Source organism: Hylaeus volcanicus, chromosome 5 (genome assembly GCF_026283585.1).
Source record: "Hylaeus volcanicus isolate JK05 chromosome 5, UHH_iyHylVolc1.0_haploid, whole genome shotgun sequence".
In the NCBI taxonomy this organism is placed as follows: Eukaryota; Metazoa; Arthropoda; class Insecta; order Hymenoptera; family Colletidae; genus Hylaeus; species Hylaeus volcanicus.
The window spans coordinates 25,904,527-25,918,976 of record NC_071980.1 but is presented as its reverse complement, the minus strand read 5'-3'; the positions used below and the strand labels follow the sequence as shown (position 1 = coordinate 25,918,976).

The 14,450-nt window shown below is 41.3% G+C and overlaps 1 protein-coding gene across 2 annotated transcripts in view; it reads left to right on the top strand.

Moving 5' to 3' along the window:
- LOC128877166 (terminal nucleotidyltransferase 5C) overlaps nucleotides 1-14,450 on the top strand; it is a 125,327-nt gene that overhangs the window by 50,840 nt on the left and 60,037 nt on the right. The window contains exon 1 of one of the 2 annotated variants that reach the window (XM_054124233.1): nucleotides 8,886-9,524. The exons of the other annotated variant lie outside the window; for it this stretch is intronic. The gene's annotated coding sequence lies outside the window, so the exon portion shown is untranslated. Of the gene's footprint in view, nucleotides 1-8,885; nucleotides 9,525-14,450 lie in introns of those variants that run through there. 2 annotated transcript variants of the gene reach the window in all.

Sequence of the window (14,450 nt, the reverse complement as noted above, 5' to 3'; positions counted from 1 at the left end):
ACAATGTTACCCGTAGGAATAAAATATTAATTGCGCGAGGGGAGTGCAAACAGAGAAAGGCTTTTCCAACGAGAAATGATTTTCTTAACGCTCTGGTATGGTAATTTGATTCTTCGAGAAAAGTAATCCGTGGTTCTTGGACGAATTGGTTAATGGAGCCTTATTTATTCTTCGATTTTCTACACTGTATGAAATTTATTTCGCTCTCCAAGAAAGAATTCTTGGTTATTTATATGTAAGACTTATGATATTCTGTTCTTTTTTTTAATCGAATTTAGATGCAATTCCAGGATAAAAATTTATTTCCATTCAAATTTCTCCAGGCGCTACTTTCTGATGAAAGAAAAAAACGCAGGTTCTAGTTTCGCATAAAAATCAGAACCTTCCAGTTCTAATGCTCCCGGAAATCACTGTGAACCAGTATTATCGAGCGGTAGTTGGATCATTGACTAACTATTTTTCCTCCTCTAACTCCTCTTAATGAACATGCTGCATTTCCATTTTCGAGATCCAGTTTCCTCTGGAAATAGACAATACGATCGGTTAGTTTGCAGATATGTAATCGATGCGCCGCGTTCCCGAGGCAGTGCATGCAGAGATTATGTTATGGACAACGACGGCGCGCGGGTGCATAGATAAGTGTCTTTGTTACGGTACAGCAAAGTAGGAGAAACGGTGTAGATCCCACGATGGTGAAATGCTCGATCAACTATATCGCGGGTCATTGATTTAGCCGGTCTCGCGCCTATATACGAGCGGCCGCGCACCGTCGTTATGCATTATGCAAAGCTTTTTTCCAACTGCTTCCTCACGCTCCCGCGAAAACCACCGGGTACCGTGACTTTAGTCACCGCGTTGGAAAAGCTTGTGTCGCAAACGCTTTGTCGCTTCGATGACTCCAACTGGAGTTACGCGTTGAGGAGATCTGGCAGTCAAATTGCTTCAAAATCGACTCTTTCTTCGGGAATTAATTCAAAGAAAATTAATCCAGCCTTTACTTGTCCTTTTAGTCAATGCCTGTGTGTACCTTAAAGAGTAGGAAAATCATTTTTCTTAGTCGCATATATGCGTATATTAAAAATGGCCCATAGCACTTAAGAAATCCTCTTGGTCTTGATTCTTCAGGAACCAATTCCAAGGAAATGAATGCAAGTGCTGACTCCATAATTTAAAGTGGCTCTAGGGCTTATAAATAGCTCCTGTGAAATCCACAATAAATCCCTCTGATGATACGATTGATCATACTGTTTATCAAAATATCAAGACAATCGAGTTTTTAAATTCGCTTAGTCGTATCGAAGAATATTTGATCGATCTCCTCGAAATCAGCTGTTCCGTCATCCAATCGGCGAGCAGAGACCTAAGAACGGTTTCTGGATGAATTAACGGTCTGTCATTATGTGTGCAATTGAGCACGAAACTAGTCGACGCGTTCGCGACACGTATTCTATTACGATTTCAAACGATTCGCTAGGAGGAAAGGAATCGGTTTTTCGTATTATGAGAGGCTCGCTCGCGGCTTTGATCGATAACCCGATGGCCTTGAATAGACACCGGACTTTTCTAACCGAGTAAAAGTTGACTCGGAGGCCGGTCGTTGTAAGATTTTAAGAGATTGCACGTCGCCGAAGGCGCGTTCGATCTTGCGTATTTATGCCAGCGCGATAAATCGAAATACATATACTTTCTAATACCGTATCGATCCGCAACAACGCGGACGATATCGGGGGACGTTGATCGTCGATCGATCCAGAAACGTAACCTCGATCGAGCTTGTACGATAATGTTCTTTATTACCTGTGCTCTTCGAATAAATGCAATGTATTATCCGTACTTTCGTAACGGTAAGTGAATCGAAGTTAAACCTTTAATATTCAGTCATTTCTACGCAGTTTTATCTTTGATTTTCGCTTTATTTTTACAGTTATTACTAATTGACCAAGAAAGTAACGACTATTCGTGAAACATTCGTTTAAGTTGCGCGGGATTTTTTCTCAGGATCGAGTCTTCGTGAGAAAAGAAACCGAAAGACCTTTATTATTTTGCAATCGGTAGCCTCTTTGCTTAAATAGGAGCAATCAAAGTTTACTGATGTAACTCTCGGCGCGCGCGCCCTCAGGGCCTGTTGCTATGTTTCATTGTAGCTGCAGTACGGGTTTAGCAATCCCGAGGTAGCCGAGCTGTAGGACGGCCAGTAGGCCCCAACGGGCAACAAATGCAAGACTCGTACATTAAGTGTTATAGTCAAGTTATATGACTTCGCATCCTTACAAATAAAACTCACGCACTCACTCTTGGTGCGCGCCACTCGTGTTCCGATCAGCTGATCGCGCGCCTGCGTTTGCACGTACAAACTTAAACTGCTAGTATCTCGATAACGAATCCTCAGGTTGCAAAACGGAAAAGGACTTTTCGTTCCGTATTTGCACCAAGTATTGCACGATCTTGAAAAAAGATCACACACTCTCGGCAACGTCATGTATATTGAGAAATTCTAGGAGCGCAACCGTGCCTTCGACATACACGAATTAATTAAATTGCTTAATTCTGTGTTTTGTAACACATCGAGTGTAATAAATCAGATCGTACAAGTTTCGTCGTTTCGTCTAGGAATATTTCTTTTGTATTGTTCTATCGTGTAATTTATTTGTTTTGCCGTCTAGACCCTTTCTATACATTTCGGTTTTATATAACAGATTTCTTTATTAGTTCGTTGCGCACAAGGACTTCTCCAAATTCCGTTTAGTCTTGTACCACATGATGGTACATAGAACGCGGTAGTGGTATTTGCTGGCGAAAACGTTGCAATTGGTTTCGTTAGACGACAGAGACATGGTGCAATAGGTACCGCGAAAACACCGTGTAAAACGACCAGCAATCTCGCTCCGCGTTGCGCTCGGTTGCGATATGTATGCATATTCAAGGCCGCTCGAGGCCGATCGAGTGGCTCGAATTCGTCGATTCGCGGGTGCGGCAGACAGAAAGCACACTCTTTTCCTCTCTTTTTCTCTTCCCTGAACGGCTGTTCACGCTCTCTCCGTCTCACTCTCAGTTTCTCAGTCGCTCTCTGCCTATGCAGTCTCTAACAGTGATTCTTAACCCTCTGAGTACCCAGCTGCAATATGCAGTCACTTGTCCATAGATCCACGAAATATTTCGTATCTCTTTCACCAGTAATTAATAATTCCTATACTTCATCACGTTGATGTTATATTTTTATACCTTTAATTTTAATTTTATATTTTTCATTCCATGTTATTAGATATTTCTGAATAGATTCTAAACAAAATGAATGCTGGAAAAGATCGTATTACTGCAATCACTATCAATTTATAACTGCGACAGGTTTTCTTTTCTTTAACCCGTGCCACGAGTGCGTAAATATTGGGAATCTTCTTCTAATACCTGAGTTCTTCTTCTAATCATGAGTTTGGAAAGGTTAAGAACCACTGCTGTAACGCTATCACTTTCTCTGTCTCGGTGGTCCGATGTTGTCTTCCGTCTCGATCGTGCACTTGCATTCACTCTCGCTCTCGCTTATTCGCACATGCAACGCTTTGGTTGCATTCTCTCTCTTCCATCCACGTATGTCGTGTTTGACCTCTCTTTCCCGCCAATGCATCAAGCAAGTTTCTTGCTCTGCCTCACTGTGTCTCACTCGCTCACTTTTGTCCCGATCGCTAGCTCTCTCCACCATTCGACTTACACTCTGGTTTGCGTACCGTATCTCTAGCCGATCGTGTTCCATCCTTGTCTTTTTGGGCAACATTCTTGCCCATATTAAGATTCCGACTCAAAAAAATGGAACTGTAGAATTAAATAATAGCGCGTTTTTAACGGATTTAAACGAAGAATTATTCACTTTTAAACACGCGTTCTTTTTTTCTCAAGTTTGTTGCGTGATTATTATTACCTGCGGCATATTCGACAAGTTGAACTGTTCGAAAGTTTTTCTCGTAGGTGAATTCATATGTTTCGCAGAATGTCGATTTGACCCTTACGGTGCCACTGACCGATCCATCAGTCGGGGTCTATGCATGCGGTAGCTCTAATACCATCGGTCACGATGGTTATAACATAGCAAGAGTGCCTCGAGCTTTTTCAACCGTTTACTTTCTAAGGCACGACCGAGCTCAATATTTTTCCGAATGCTCCAAGTTTCACTGAAAGCTAATTTCTAATACACAGCGCCCGAACACAACGCCGACATAATAACGATTAAGCGCGATCTACTACAGCATATGGTTCACAATCTACTCGCTATACGGGGAGCACTTTTCAAATACTTGAAGGGAAATCGAAAACCAGTCATTGTTTCAACATTTTGTATTTTTTTCACAACTGTTCGGTCAATTATCTAACCAACGGTTTACGTAATACAGTACATGTATATTTTTTTTTATTTCACGAATATCTTTATTAGTAATTTGTTCTTTAAACAGAGACCTTTAAATTCCATTTTATCTTGAACCACGTAATGGTACGAATTACTCTCCTCAAAATAAAGCTACGAATCGAATCTACAATTGTCAACAAACTCACAATCAGTCGGACAATTCGATTCTTATTTCGTCATGTTAAATAGACCACATTTAACTTCGACGAGCGAGAAGCAAAACACAATTTTTCGCTACGTCGAAATAGTATACGTACCGTTTTAAGAGTACAGTTGCTAACCCATCTCGAAACGAATGCAACGGAATAATTATTTTATACTCGTATAAGTATGTCCCAAACTATTCGAGTAATTCCTAATCTCTCTTTCTCTGTCTGACGTGCAGACCGTCACGACTAGAGCGCGAAACGTCCTTGACGGTCGCCGTTAGCGATGGTCGGTCTGCGCATGTGCATGCCCCACTCTGTACCACCGTCTCACGTGATTATACTTTTCCCCCCACCGCGATGATCACCTTTACCGTCACGAGCCACCCCACTTCGCCACAGGTATCCGTGGTTGCTGCATATTACGTCATCGACACCTTCACTTCGCTCGTGCTCCCGAGCACGATGCACCGCCATTCGTTGCTCTTTCGTTGTTCTCGCGCTGCGCTCCGACAAAGCGCACGTTTCCAGCATATTGCAGCTTGATTTCCTCGAGGATTTCTCTCCATCGTCGGTTTCCTATTTTTCAACCCTCTCTCCAGTTGTCCATTTCCCATCACGTTTCGTTTTGGAAAGCAATCTGGGCGAATTGCGACTAGAGGGGAGTTTCTCTTTTAACAGATGTCCGGGTGTTTTTGGTATTCGGAGTAAGTGTGCTATGAATTATTTGCTTCTTTGTTTCGGAGCTGCGGATCCATTGAAAGGGTACATTTCTTATATTTATCTCGCGTTGTATTTGCTGCTGGTATGTCATGGAAAGTATTCTTGTGGTCATAGCTAATGAAATTTAAAGAAGGAGGCTTCCCAAAAGAATTTCTGACGGGCATCCACAAATGCAATTCGGCCAACGATCAGTCGGCCTAGATTCCAGAAAGACTTTATAGTGCTTCAAAAATTTGGAAATCTAAAATCTATCACTCTGTATGTTCGAAGCATATCCGAACAAATTGAAAATCTCTCTTAACAGTAGTTATTGATAGTATTTAAAAATAAAATTCTCAGGATAAAAAACTTTCTCCCACTAAGTTAGAAAAGTTCTCTTAAGAAAGTCTTACAGGACTCCAAGACCAAGCCTATCGTTAATGGATGAAAGATGCGTTCGTTCGTTACCGCGCTTCGATTTTCCTTTCCCTTAATTGGAGGTACGCTCGTTATCACGGATACTGGCGACATCTTCGCCGCTGAAACGACCAGTTTCGCGCGAAATTTACGCGCTCCGTGTTTCACCTGGGCCGCACCTGTACTCGTTGCCCGCCGAGATAAATACGATATCTTCGGGTTAATCGGTCCACCAATTGAAAATTCAAATGAAGCTAGGGAAGTGACCTTCCCGCAGGAAACTGGCCGCCGTTCGGAATGTTGTAAGCTCGCGGTTGTTCCAATTAAGAGTAACTTTTTGCATCCCTCCGACGGGAACCTGAATACGCTTAACGATCGAGTGACACATGGAAGTTTATGGAGGAAAAAGTGCGCGACGGATCGCGGTATTTTAATTGCCCGTATGAACAATCTGTGTCGGGTGAAATGTAACCAATTGGTATATTACGCTGCCCTAGAAAATATTTGCGTATTTCAAAACGTTCGTTTATCGAGGGAATTTTTAATTTTTACTGAAAATTGAGGATTTTTTTATTTCACGGAAGAACAATTGGATATAGATGAAAATTAAGGGATGGATACCATGCGTGGAAAAATGTAATCAGGTGCATATTGTTTTAACGAAATAGCTTCAGATGTAACGTTTCATACAAACTGAGATGCGTTACTTTACATTTGGATAAACTTTTTCGCCAGGAATAAGTCGATAAACATCTTTAGCCTTTGACAGTAAATATTGCAATCTTAAAGATCATATATTATTCGTCAATTCGGTTGAAAGAGTGCGTTATCCGTCTATGTGGTTGGCAATGATAGAGATCAAGTAGAAATGACTAGTAATAGACAGACACGTAAGCCAAAGATCGCGTGGTTATTCGAGGAATGTTCGATATTGTTTTCCTCGAAAACAGAGCCTCGTACGAAGAAATTTTATTCGACATTTTCGTTTCATTTGTTTACGCAGAATAACGACCAGTAGGATTGTACCGTCAAGTTACAACGATAGACTGTAGAAGCGCGTGGAATCTTATGCCTCTGCGAGTATCGACGACGGGAACCAAGAATAGACAAACCGCGGTTTCCATTTAAAAGCTACATAGCAACCAACACCACGACATGAAACTAACGACCAGAGTCAGTAACCTGCAATAACTGCTTGACCTAAAAATGTCTTTGGAACTCAGCTGACGTATTTTTCTATCGAATGCGCGTAGCCTGCCATCTACCACTCAAAGGACCGTTTGCTTTGTGTTAATGATAAATTAACGAGAGTCAACACTCCTCCGGAGTTAAACGTTAGTTATTAAAGCCATAGGAGCAGTTGGTATTTTTTCGCGAATCTTCAACCGAATTGCAACGTGAAATTATATTTCACGTTGAACGAGTGAAACCTGAATGTAAAATAATCGTTACAAAAAGTGTTCTTATTCATTCCTCGATAAAAATTCCCGATATCGAGACTCTCAAGTCGTAACACGCATCCCTGATCGTGGATACGAAACCGTTTTCCGTCGTCTCTAATTTGCTAAGTGTCGATTTTCCACGTTTTCATAACCAGCTAATTGAATCCAGCGGCTATTTACGTTCGTTACGGTTTTTACGCGATAAAGGCGTAGCGGGGAACACCGAGTGTACACCAGACCCGTTAACGTTTATCGTGCATGAATATTATGAAAATGTTATGCACACGTTATGGAAACACCGGGAGAACGTTCGTCTCTGCGTGTTGAATTTCATTCGCGTCGTAACGTTCTTCGCGTGCGTGTGTATCTCAATGCACTCTTGGGGCGCCTGTCTGCCACGTTGCATCTTAATTGCATTAATTACCGTCTTCCTTTTTCCGCGTGCACCCCGGAATGGATTTTTGCATGAAGAGCATTCACTGCCGGAAGAACCGCTCACAGACAGCGTACACCAATGATTCTTCACTTTTTTGAGCTAAGGCCGCTTTCGGAGAATTATTAGTCGCCTTGTACTCGAATAATTTAGAGGAGAAAAAGGCCAGTTCTTTATCGTGAATAATTATAACGAGAGAAATTCAGAAATTAATTGCTTCTAAAATATACATTCACTAGAAGAGGAAAATTTGATTCGAAGGAAGCATAAATATGTAGTATAAGTATAAATGTAATATTGGCTAAAAGTTGGTACAAGACAAGGATCGATTTAAATATGAAATTATTTGAAACGTTCCGACTCTTCGAGTCGGCGAATCAAGAAAAATGAAATGAAATTCGTTTGGTAATTAAATTACGCAGCAACAGTTTTTAAAGCTATCAAGAAGAAAAATTTATGTGAGATCCTTTGCAAAACATCCACGACACAGTGGCGATATCTTCACGGCACGGTGGTTAAGAATCACTGGCGTAGGGCATCGGTCTAGAAAATTCCCTATCGCCGCAAGGAGCGTGGAAAAGTAGGGCGACAACTCTTCAAAAGTTTCATCGATGTGGAAATATTTAGCTGATTGTTAGAGAACGATCGCCTATAGGCTGCGGGAGACAGCTATACCTATAACTGTTATAGGCGTCTATAGACAGTTCTAGATGTCGGGAAACGCTGAGAACAACACGGAAACAGGAAAATATTGAGTTTCGGCGTTGGAGTAATTTTATAACTGCGAAATAAAATATTAGGTTTCACCTTTAGAGTACGTTAAAACGTGATTCTATAAGGATAATTCAGGCCATCCGAGAGTCAACGTATTGCAAAACGAGTTTTTCAAAACGAGTAAAATCAAGGGAAAATAATCTTTAGCGCGAACGTCCGTGATGCATGACGTTTGAGGCCGGGAATTCGGTCGGTGGAAAATCGCGGGCAAACGTCTCCATTATCGGCGCGAGAATTCGCGGGGAATCCGTGGGCTTAAAAATATCCGTGTGACGCTTGCGTAAGCTGTCATTCCGCCGGCCGGCGTGTTCCTCGGTGCTTTTCGTGGCGGCGCGCAAACGCTCGCACGTCAAAATCGAGTCGAGTCGTGATTCAGGAGCGCGTGGAAACGTCGCGACGCCGAGAGGGATGAGCAGCGTCGCGTCGATGACGTTCGCGAGCGTTTGCCGGGTCGAACGAAGCGTGGGGGGGGAAGCGGTACGTCACGTAGAAGGGGAAGGTGTTCGCGGTAAGAGGGAAGGTGGCGCGAGTGGGGGAAGCCAGAGTGCGTGCGCGCTCGAGTTGAACGCCGCTGTCAGTGTCAATTGGTTCGCCGCGGCGACTTGTTCTCTCAGTCGTCGACGTGTAAACCGGTCCCCGTTGATTCGTAACGTTTTTCTCTTCGTCGTCGCTCCGTAACTGATCGGCAACGGTACGTTCGTATATTCCCCGCTCGACCTTGTGTGTTTACCATCTACATCGAGACGGTTACGACGATGAACACGTAGGATCGAAGTCGATCGGAAACAGGCAACTTCGATACGATTCGTTCGCGTCTGCCCGTCCAACGACGACGGGCAGCAGCCAATCTCGTCCATCACTGAGAAGTTTATTATTGTTGGTGGTCGCTATCGAGAAGAGCTATCACGAAACGCGTCTGTTGGTGACGATTTCGTGCAGTGCAACCGTCGAGCGTGAGACTAACCGCCGAGAAACGTAATTAAACGTTGCTTCTCGTCGATTCTGTTCTCTGGTTCGGTTCGGTTCGGTCGCCGGTCGAAACGTCACGTGCTGGTGCCGGACGAGCGTCGTATGCGAGGGCAGATCATACAGTGGACACAGGAGAACGCTGGGATCGGATACATGTAACCGTGCTTCTGCACCGGTGATCAACGCTTGTGAGACGTGACGTGTTACCGCGTCCCGACGACATCGAGAAGAGGCTCTTACACGATGTGAGTACACGAACGTTATACGTAGGCTGTCAGGGCCGACTTTACGATCGATCGAACGATGCAAATAGTGAATCGCGTACATGAAAAATGTATGTATAAAATGAACGATTATCGTATCTTAGATTTAGCTTTAACGAGCTTCTCTGGTTTAGAAGCAGGCAAGGTATACTTTTGGAGTAACTGTACTACTCGTGGCAGTACTTTGCACTGTATTATATCGTTGCGTATCAATTGTTATAGCGATGCATATTGCTGGGAATTCGAGTACGCAGACTTCGTTTATTTTTATTTTGTAACACCAGTTACATAGGAGGGCGGCCAAATTAGTAGAGGCATGGTGGCGCTGGTGGTTCTAACGTCGGCCCTCTGTACGCTGTTTACCGTCGTTGCTCCATATGGTAGCGTTCGAAAACTACCTTCAGTGATCGGTCTGAGAATTGTGTAAATATTATCGATACATCGACGTTAGACATCGAGTCTCGTGTATCGGTTCATCTAGGGAACGATCAGAAACGGTTTTGGAGTTCTAGAGGCACGCGACTGTCGTGTCGATGCGTATCGATTACAACTAGTTTGATACCTGCTTACAATTCTCATCGGAAATCAAACAAACCGATGGTGTTTCGGCCCGTGTCGATCGATAGATAACGAATATTTCGTTTCTCGACCTTTCTCAGCTGATTCCTCATTAGAAGACAGCTGTCTTGCTGTCGTATTTCCCCCCACTCCTTGCTTTTGCTAAGTGAACGTGTCGTTTACATACTTTTTTACGTCGTTTTTTTTTTATGCTGTACATATCACACATCATAAATCGCTTCAAATTCGCGCGATTATTTATTTATTTATGGACGAGCAAACCAACTGTTCAAATATGTAAAAGTTGCAGGGTCGTCATAATTCATAGTTATCTACATAACTATTATCGAAATAAACTTTTACCAAAATTTATTTTACTACTGCCCAACCACGATATCGTATCAGTTACACCGTTGCCTTGTATACGGGAGTATTTTGAATTGTATCGATACCGTTCGAAGTATCAACAAGTCTGTCTTATCGTTACCATTTCGATACTTGTTGAATACTTGAACGCAAATTGGGAAATGATGCGTATCGATATTACCGAGTATGTTATCCGATTATTTTCATCGCTATTATGAAGTTTGCAAAAAAGTTCGTTCTGTTCACTAACTTCACTTCGATTGTCTATTGTTTAAAATCACTTCGCAGCGAACACTTAATTTTATTATCGAACAACAAACTTTTAGGAATTTTCCAATTTTCATCTCTGACTTTTACAAAATTCGCCAAGTGGAAAGAGCTTCGATTCTGAAGGGGTTGCTAAACATAACTTAGATCAATTGTTTAGGGAGAGATCATGGAACAAAATGGAGAATATCTGTGTTATTAAATACAGATATTTCCTTGTCTAAGAGAAATCGCTTTTCATTTACGCGTTATACACCGAACGAACTTTTTGGTCAACTTTGTACATCTGCCTATCGATTTGGTGCCCAGCGATCCGTTCGTTACAGCGTCGACCACGTTCGAGCTTCGAGAACGTTCGCAGAGAGGCAGCGACGCGACGCCGACGCTCGTGCGCCGCGTAACTAGAAGTTTCTAGAAAATTGTGTAGCTCGCGGTATTCCAACGAGGCGTCGCCGATTCGAATTTTCAGTGTCGCGCTCCTTTCGAAACTGTTCTTTTTTCCACGTTCGAGTGTCGATGCTGCTCGCGTTTACTTTGACGATGGTAATTTGAAAACGAAGACTATATATACGTGTCCGTGAACGCGGATACACGAATCAGCTCTTTCTAGAACGCGTATCGCTCGAGCAGGAGCGCGATCTTTCGGAGTCCTTTTCTTCCTTTCGCCGTGATTGTAAATACCTTTTTTCCGCCCTTTTTTCCCTACGTTCGTCGTTCCAGCGGAAACGTAACAGCACAGCTGAGTGAAATTCAAAGTAAAAGTAACACGATGGCTAAGCAGAATTGTTCAACGGAAATATCTTTCGAGCAATTAATTATCGAACGTTTCAACTAGAGGGCAGAATTATTGCGTAGATATTGTACTTTCATTTATTTCATTCGTGTTAGTGTAAATAATGTAGGAGTACGTGGATGTATTGTTTCCTTTTAATAATTTAATTGACGCGTTCTTATTGAGAAGCAGCGACACGTGATTTGTTCTGGTCAAATCAAGTGTTATGTATTTAGCTGTAAGGTATTCGACTTTTGTAGGTCTTCCTCAAGGTATAAACATAATATTAATCTACGAGTGTATTATAAATTGGAATGAACTTGGAATTGAGTTCTGCACCCACTATCGAGTTACTTTACATTCTTTTTCGTGGAAAGTACGTTTAACTCGCTAATATAATTAATAAGAATTATAGCAAATCAAGTTTTGTCCCTTGATGGTAATTATATCTGAGTTTGATTATTCTGAAACGTCTCCAATACCCTGTAGTCATTTAAATAATACAAAAATAATTTCAATTATTCGATTTGTAATAGAAACTATCGTTGAATCGATATTGTAGTAGCGAGTTCAGCGTACCACATTCAGCTGAATCGAATTAATTATCGGAAAATTGTTTTCTCTCGAGGTGAAATTGTCGCGCACAATAGTCCTTCGCAACCATAACATTACGTTCCGGGAGAATTCAAACCGTTCAAGGCCAAGCATTTGCTCAAATTCTTAGAACCGTGGATGAAACCATGTTTACATTTCGCGCTCCTTGGCTTGTACTTCAAACGCAATTGTGTTCCGAGAATATTTGATTGCGAATTGCGTCGTTTAGATTAGTTCATTGGTAACGGAAGGGCCACATTCTTATTGATATTTCGAACAACTATAGCGATTCGACGTGTTACATTTAGACAAAGTGAACGGAATTTACGTCATATTGTAGAATAGTAATCAGATGTAAAATAATATACCACATTCATAATCTGAATTACCAGGAGCCGATATGATAATAATTTAGTATTTCCGACATTGATATATGTATACGATGTGCAGGATTAGAATATTCGGTACAATACGACGTAAGAAGCCAGTTGCTAATTGCATCCGTAATAATTCAGGATAACGAAGTTCTAATCCGCTCTATTTCTTGCGAGGGTATTTTCTTTCTCCTTTTTATTCGTCGATCGACCACTTTTCTCTGTCTTTCTGTTTCGCTTTCGCTTTGATACTGTTTGCCAGAAATAGCAAGTCCTTATTCGACTAAACAATTGGATCGGCTCGCATCGATTTCAAAATTAATTAAATTGAAATAAATTAAAAATTTTTCGATTCATCAGTTAATAAATTTAAAAACATTCGGCAACATCTTTCCTCTTGAAGGATATTGATACGTATGTGTACGTTAGCTTTAATATCGTAATGTCCATTACATACAATCACGATACTTTTTAGAATCAAAAAATGCGGCATTCTAAAGTCAGTGTATTCGAGTAGTGAAGAAAAATCCATTTAAAATTCACCTCTCAAGAGGGTAAGACCTTCGATAATAATAGTAGCGATAGAAATGCAAGAGTTATAGTTGATGTTTCTGAACGAATATGCAACTTATAATAGCGCGTTGGATCTTCGAAAGTGTATTGGATATCTTGGCAAACGTTACACATACATTCCAGGTGGTGAACCAATAATAATCGTTTGAAACGAAGCGAGCCGATTCGTTGTTTGAATCATATCGGGATAAACGGCTGCGAAGCGACCGAAACAGGAAGCATTCGCAATCCCAGATATTTATGCTCCCGTACTCGAGGCAAATCTTCTCGCATTTATGATCGTTGCGCACAATCCTCATCTTTTCCTCTCGCTATAGTTCCGCGAGCCGAGTTATAAGTTCTATATTAGGAGTGCGTGAAAGTATCCGCGCGTCCTTGGTGCAATAAATACTACTTTCAGGTGGAACAAAGAGTGGCGTATAATAAATTGAACTTGCATTTGATACTATTCGTTTGTAGTCAAGATTTTATCAGGAAAATTTTTATGAAAATTAAGAGTCGTTAATTGACGCGATAAATACATAAAGTAAGATTACTTCTGAATTATTATTATTAGATTTGTTACTTGTATCCCCCGAACGTCGAGATATATATATTTCGAGTATATTTCTACTCTTGCAACGATACAATTTACACGATATTAAATTTCCCACGGTACTCCGAGAAACGTACGAAATTGTTCTTTCTCCCGTAACACGGTGAAACATAATGGAACGCTTTAATCTTCTGGCCACTCTTGGCTGTTAGTAGTTTTCGTTAACACCACAGGGTGTCCACTCGTAGTTAACTTAGTTGCGATTCAAATAAGTAATATTTTAAGATACCGCTTGTGCAGACCATACAAGGAAAGATAATTGAGCGAATATAATAATATAAATTAATATAATCATTTTCCATGTAGGGAAATTATTATTATATCACAAATATTTCACTCATTATTATGCTTTCATTTCGTTATTCTGGTAGAAAAATTATTTTTAAAATACAAAGATCAAAATTATTGTTCCATGATCTCCATGCATCGTCATTGGAATAAATAAGTAACAGGACACAATATATCGTACCAGGTCGCGATAGATCGCGATGGGACGTTCGTCGAGTCACTTTTTAATTATGGACACACGGGGAGATTAGATTATTTAATTCGTGTCGGTGGTTCGATCGTGATGCAGCCTGGGAATGTCAAGCGGATTTGCTAAGGTTAACGATAGTGCCTAACGCGTAACGCGCTTAATTACGCAGTCAACAGGTTGTTCGCGATACCGACCACAGCAAGATCGCGGTTAAATGATCGAAGTTATTCGCGTTGACATAAATTCATTCATGACGCACGACCAACGCATAACTGTTACCGCGAAACAGTAACGAACAAAATTCTTATGGAAATAAAAGAAAAGAGCAACT